This window comes from Helianthus annuus, chromosome 3, assembly GCF_002127325.2.
Source record: "Helianthus annuus cultivar XRQ/B chromosome 3, HanXRQr2.0-SUNRISE, whole genome shotgun sequence".
In the NCBI taxonomy this organism is placed as follows: Eukaryota; Viridiplantae; Streptophyta; class Magnoliopsida; order Asterales; family Asteraceae; genus Helianthus; species Helianthus annuus.
Genome location: NC_035435.2, coordinates 167,999,786 through 168,006,387, shown reverse-complemented (window position 1 = coordinate 168,006,387; position 6,602 = coordinate 167,999,786). Strand labels below are relative to the sequence as shown.

Below are 6,602 nucleotides of genomic sequence, written 5' to 3'. Positions count from 1 at the left end.
TAATGTGACTTGTCACGTGTCTTGACTCGGTAAGTGGTTGACCGAGTAATTGGGAACAGAAAAGTGGTACTGAAACATGTGTTGGCCATCCGAAACATCTCCACCATATACATTAGAGTAAACATTTGCAGCGGAAGGTGTAACATGATTTGCAGTCATGATGGAAATGAAATTGCAGGACAAAAAACAATGCAGAATGAATAAAGATGGAACGAAATAAGAGAGGGACACTTTCGATAAACAAGAAAATGTCTTGGTAACCGGAAATATTTCCCGGCAATAACTATTTAATCATACATATTTGGCGGTTAACTTTTGGCGGGTAACTGCCATGGCAGTTTGATATGAGAGCTTGACCGGCTTATCTTCCTAAACCGCTTATCATCTAATCTTGTAAGTTAGTGTCCTAATTATATGTCACAGAATAATTACATGTCCGAATACTAATAACAATACAAATATTAAAAACCTAACTAAGTTTAATATTTCTAACATAACCCCTTAAACTTGGTTATGTTTCAGAGCTTGATTCATGACGCTACGGTTAGCTTCCTCAACGGCTCATCTTGCATAATTAAAGTTGAATTTCTTCCGTCGTTTTACTTGATTCCAGTCATCATCTTCAATTCCTGCAAAGAATGCCGCCTGTTCTGACTCTGCACCTTTATAATTTTCACTTGCAGCAACACCCCGACCCATATCATCACTCTTTGTCTTCCTGTGACGTCGTTGAGAGGATTCAGCACCTTCATTCACCACTTCCTTCACGTGCACGTTCTCCTGTACAGTTTTGTATTTATAATAATACTCTAAAACATCCAGATACATTGCATATACAATCCTCATGTAGTCACCATCTTTATATTCGAATCCCTGATCTTTTGCAATGATTGGCCACATGTTCTCGGTAGTGACTTCTCGGTATCCGCCTTCCTTTTCCACCAACATATATAGACTTAAATAAAATTAGCAAAAGAAACACTTTCTACAACTTATTTTAATTTGTAGGACCGACTAAAATTAACTTCAAGCAGATGTAATTCGTGTAGTGCCTAAATCTTAGATAAAACCTCATAATAGCCTGCCTTCAGCAACTTCTAAAAACTTTTTAACTATGATCAACTAATGGTAAATAAAAGGTTGTACGAAGGAAAAAGAATAATCCAAACTGCAAATTCAAGGATAAAATTATTAATATAATATCAAATGTTGGGGGCGTTGACTTTTACACGATGTTCAGTGGTTGTCTCTTAGTTTTTTTAACTTCGATATATTATTTCCCTAACATTCTTTTATTCAAGTTAAGAGTACTTAAACTAAGGTAGGGTGTGTCAAATGTTGGGAGTCGACTTTTACACCATGTTCAGTGGTTGCCTCTTATTTTTTTAAGTTCGGTGTATTCTTTCGCCTAACTTATTTTTTCTAATCATGAGAAAATCTCAGGTTTAAAAAGTTGAGGATTCAATGGACGGTTTGAATGACACGCAGGCATAAGTTTGGTTATAAAATCTCCTAAAATGTTATTATATAAAAAGTCATTGCAATATGTTATCATTCTAGGTATTCGGAAAAGCAGCTGACTATTGCTAAATATTGATGTTTTAAACTAAATATAGGTATAGGGGTCATTCTGTAATTAGTAGATAGTCAGTTTATGTTATAATTAGATTAGTTAGTAAGTGCGAGGACCGGAAGCGACAAGATGAAAGTTTGTAACCTACAAACTTAATCAAGGGACGCCTCTCCAGGAGACGTACCTGTTCACATCGATGCCTACATCACAGAGACAAGGGGACGTGATTTTTCAAGGAGACACACCTCTTCAAGATCAATCTCATCCACAAGTTCAAGAATCGCAACCATTCATGAAGAGACACGTCTCTACAATCGCATTTGTAATCATCACTTTTCATTCAATACAAGCAAGTTTATTAATTCTTGATTCTCAATTCTTTTATATTCAAACCTGTGATTCGCATGTTCGATTTTAGGATTCTAAATGGCATATTAAGGTTTCAAGACCTTCATAAATTTGTATAGAAGAAAAACAGATACTAGACACGAAAGTGGGCCCACTTAGTGGGGTGCGTGTGAAGCTGGCACGATTTATTGTAAGCAAACTCTCTGTCACAGGAGAAGTCCCTTAAAGGAGTGAATTTTTTGCCACACGTTCTAGGGCCCTGGGTGGTAAACGACAGTACTGAAGATGGACCGATGGCAACAAAGGTGACGCAGACAGCAATGCGTCATGATATTATCAACAGGAGATACAATTAAAAAAATAAATGGCCAAAGAGAAGCATTAGAGAGAAGCACTGGTGGCTTTCCAGCCGTCCTTATTTAAAGTTCGCTACTTTGGTAATAACAAAGCCAAATCTTGTATAAACTGATAGCTAAATCTTTGTTTGTTCCCATGACATAAAACCCAATGATTTATTAAGTTATTATACTACAGTCATTATTAGTCTACGTAAATAAATAAGGAAGTTGGGACTTGCCCAAGGGAATACAATTGACAAAAAAAATGGCCAAAGAGAATACGACTGGGAAAAAAAGGCAAGAAAATGAAATTGTCGGAATCAAAAGCGGGTGGAAAAACTCAGCAGATGGCAGACAAGCTACAAACCACTCCAATCCAATTATCAACAATTAAGTTAGGTATAGTCGGTGGACTGATTTGATGCCCACCTACATTTACTTTAAAGAGTATATAAAAAGAACTAAAGTAGAATCCGATCCGAATATGTTCTGTTTATTGCAACTTATAAAAGAGACTGAAATATGTGATGCGCCTATGAAATTGATATCACATAGCCTAAAGTTGCAACTTGACATGCGACTTCGGACGAACAAAAGGGATCATTTGTATAATTGAGTAATTCTTGAACTAAACTTGTATACAAAATTTAACTAAGAATTGATGTCTTATTATTTCTCGGAATAAGATAAAAAGCATATATATATATAGAGGCCGGTTATCATACAAATACTCTAATCGTACATTATGTACGCTACAACAACAACCGTACGATCATCTCATTAAAAGCGCGTGTTTAAACAATTAAATTAATCAAATTAAAATTAATAAAAGAAACCGCCAAGGTTAGAATCGTCCATAGCGAGAACAAAACCCCTGATTATCAGCACACAAAAACTCAAAATCATACCGTAAAACCCAAAATCAAAAGCATTCTCCTTCTCCAAAACATTACCTGCAACTCATTGCGATTTCAACTACGATTCACTGCTACTCTCCATTGCGATTTCAACTACGATTCCATGAATATTGAGAAAAGAAGCAAAGCAAACAACGACAGACCACAAGCGAAGAAGATGAATCCGGGTATCTATTTACATTTGCGATTTAAAGTGTAATATACAGGGGCTTTAAAATCAAATGCGATTTTGTTTGTTTATTAACGTTTATAACTGAAACATATAGTTTTATAACATTATATATTGATAACAACTTCAATTTTGCTAGGGTTTATTGCAGGAATATTTATTTATTAGGTTTTGCATTTTTTATGCAGTTGTCTTAATGATACTGATGGGTGTGCGATATCATATAGGGTTTTGTTGTGGTTTTAATGACATTTGCGATTTCATATGATATGTCGAAGCTTTTTTGTTTTAGGTTAAATTAAATATGCGAATTGATATAAATGCAAATGCGATTTTATATCATATGTTAGTTGTATTGTTTATGATTTATAATGATTGATAGTTTAGGTAATGCTTATGTAACAAATGCGAAATCATAACTCATAAATGCGAATTGATAAAATAACACATGCGAATTGATATCTAACACATGCGAATTGATGACTTGTTGTGCATGATTAACTGATAAATGCGATTTTGTAAGTGCTTTTAACTATAGCATGCGATTTTGTAGAAATAAAATCTGATGAAGACTTTGAAGGACCAATATCAACTCTGATAAAAATTAAAAAGAATAGAAAGAGATTGGTGATTCAAGAAAGTTCAGAAGATGATGATTTTGTTAAGCCACCCCCAAAAAAGAAAAAACATGAGAAGAAAGAAGATAAAAGGAAATCAAAGATACTCACAAAAAAAAACATTCAAAAAAGGGGCAACAGCCTAAAACAGAACATAGAGAGTTTTTTCAAATACAGCAATGAAGCAATACTGCTGAGATGCCAACCTAACTCATATATGGATACTGTTAGAAGATTTTCAAAAAAACAGATAGATGATGTTAGGGATATGGGGTTTGGAGCTATTCTTGATATCAACATCAACCATATTTCGACAAGATTGGCGTATTGGCTAGTGAGAAACTTTGATGAGAAGTTCGATAAGCTAAACATCGGAAACCACCAAATAAAAATAACATCGAACACAGTTTATGAGGTATTTGGATTACCAAAAGGTCCAAAGAAGGTTGAAATAATAGCCGATAAGAGAAAAGTCAAAAAGCAAGACAAAATTGAAAAAAGTAAAGAACCGGGAAATGCGGTCCGGGATACATTCATCCGCCAGTGGGGACAAAACGCGAGACTTACCCATGGCTTAATAGCAAATACAATGGAAAATCAAAGAGACGGAGGGAGTCTGTTTAAATTAAATTTCCTTGTATACTGGATGACTTTCTTTGCAGAAATTACAAAGGCAACACTTGCAAATGATAGATGTTTGCTCGGTGTAGAAGATGTTGAGGAAATAAAAAATCTAGATTGGTGCTCATATCTACTCGAAACCTTGCGCCGGACACGAGCGGGCTGGAAGAACTATAAGATACAGTTCGTAGGACCTGTTGCCTTTCTTACGGTATACATTACTACATTTAATAACATATTTAAAAATACTAGTTTGTTCTTTTATATAATTAAATAATCTTGCGATTTATACAGCTTCTTTACACGCATGAATACAACAAAAAGCTTAACCTGTTTGAGAAAGCCGTGGAGATGCCTGTTATTCGTTATATAACATCTTCAGAGATTGATAAAGTGGAAGAACATATTTCGGATAACGGACCTCTATGGATATCAAGTGAGAGTGAAGAAGAAGAAGAAAGTGAAGATGAAAATGAAGAAGAAAATGAAGAAAAGAATGAAGAAGAAGAGGGTCCTCCGGAGGATGATTATACACTACGACCACCGGTTGACACGACGATAAGCTACAAAAGAAGGACTGCGCGCGCAGTACAAAACGAAGAAACCGGGGCAGAGCCAAAAGATAACGAGAACATTGATGATTTCATGGATTTCAGTTTTGAAATCAATGAAATGTCTCAGATGAACATTGACTTTGAAGTTGGAACGCAGACGCAGAAAATGATGGATTATTGCAACATTCCTGCTCAACTTTCACCGTCGGTATTCTATGACACAGCCCACGAACAACAACTAGAGGCTTCGAGAGCAAACAAAAAGGTAAGTGTAGAAAAATATTAATTTAACTTATTTAACTTAATCAATTATATTTAACTTCTATACTGATATTACAAAATCTGTTGAAAAAGATGAAAGCAAATGTAAAAAAATACCTTAAAATGGTTCGAGATGTTCAAGAGATGAACAACTTAGTGTCAGAGGCAAAAACTAAGTGTTTTTGGGATGTTGAGGTTATGAATGCTTGTAAGGAGTGGGATCAAACGCTTCAGAATAATCCTATCTGTCTGCCACTTGAACCGGTTCAAGAGCATGAACCTGCAGCCTCTCCTGTTCATCAAGAACCTGAAAACCCAGCTTCTGAGGTTCATCATGAAGTTGCTACAAACAAAGAAGGTAGAGAGGATGAAGAAGCACAAAAAGTAAAGAAGCACAAAAAGTAATATCCAGTGTTTTGGTACAATTGGCATCAGAAGGTAACACATGCGAACTCAATATTAACACACGCGATATAATGTAAAAATTCACTAAAAATTATGCATTTGCGAAACCTATGAAAAACACATGTGATACTATCAAAAACATTTCAACTTTGATTTCGCACACGATGTCATGTATACACCTGCGATTTTGATTCTGCTGTATTAAATAAAATAATTTTAATCTATAGGTACAGTGCAACCAGATGATGGAGGAGTCACAGACACCCTTATTGCAAAAATTCAAACAGTGGAACCGGGTGTATATGCTTACCAAACAACTGCCAATGGTAATAAAAACCCTTTACTTTATGAGAAAAATTAAACATCATAAATTATTGTATATCTTAAATTACTCTGGCATGCAGAAACTGGTGAAAATGAAACTGTTGTCGAAGAGACAGTGAACTTGGCAGAATCTACACAAAAAGTCCAGGAAGAAGTGCCGGAAAAAGACCCCCAACAACTCGATACGGACGTTGAAGTTGAAAAGGAAATGGAACCTGAATGCCCTCAGATAACTGCTGAAGAATTGCATTCAGTTGAGTTGGTTTTGAGCATAGGACCAACATTGGAAGAAGATAAAGGAAAAAAACAAACTAGAGGGAGAAAAACCACAAAGCCAAAGCAAGTTCCAAAACAAGTTATACCAAAAGGGTTAAACGAACTGCTTTATAAGACAATAGAACAATAAGAGGTGAAAAAAGATGTGCAGATCTTGGAGACAAATTTTGTTCACCTTACTGCAATAGAGTGGTGAACA

At 35.4% G+C, this 6,602-nt stretch overlaps 1 long non-coding RNA gene across 1 annotated transcript; it reads left to right on the top strand.

Moving 5' to 3' along the window:
* The first annotated feature begins 5,785 nt into the window (after positions 1–5,785).
* On the top strand, positions 5,786–6,270 carry LOC110930667. Its single transcript, XR_002588043.2, has 3 exons — positions 5,786–5,836; positions 6,031–6,129; positions 6,208–6,270. It is a non-coding gene; the product is annotated as an uncharacterized LOC110930667 (long non-coding RNA).
* The last annotated feature ends 332 nt before the right edge of the window (positions 6,271–6,602 follow it).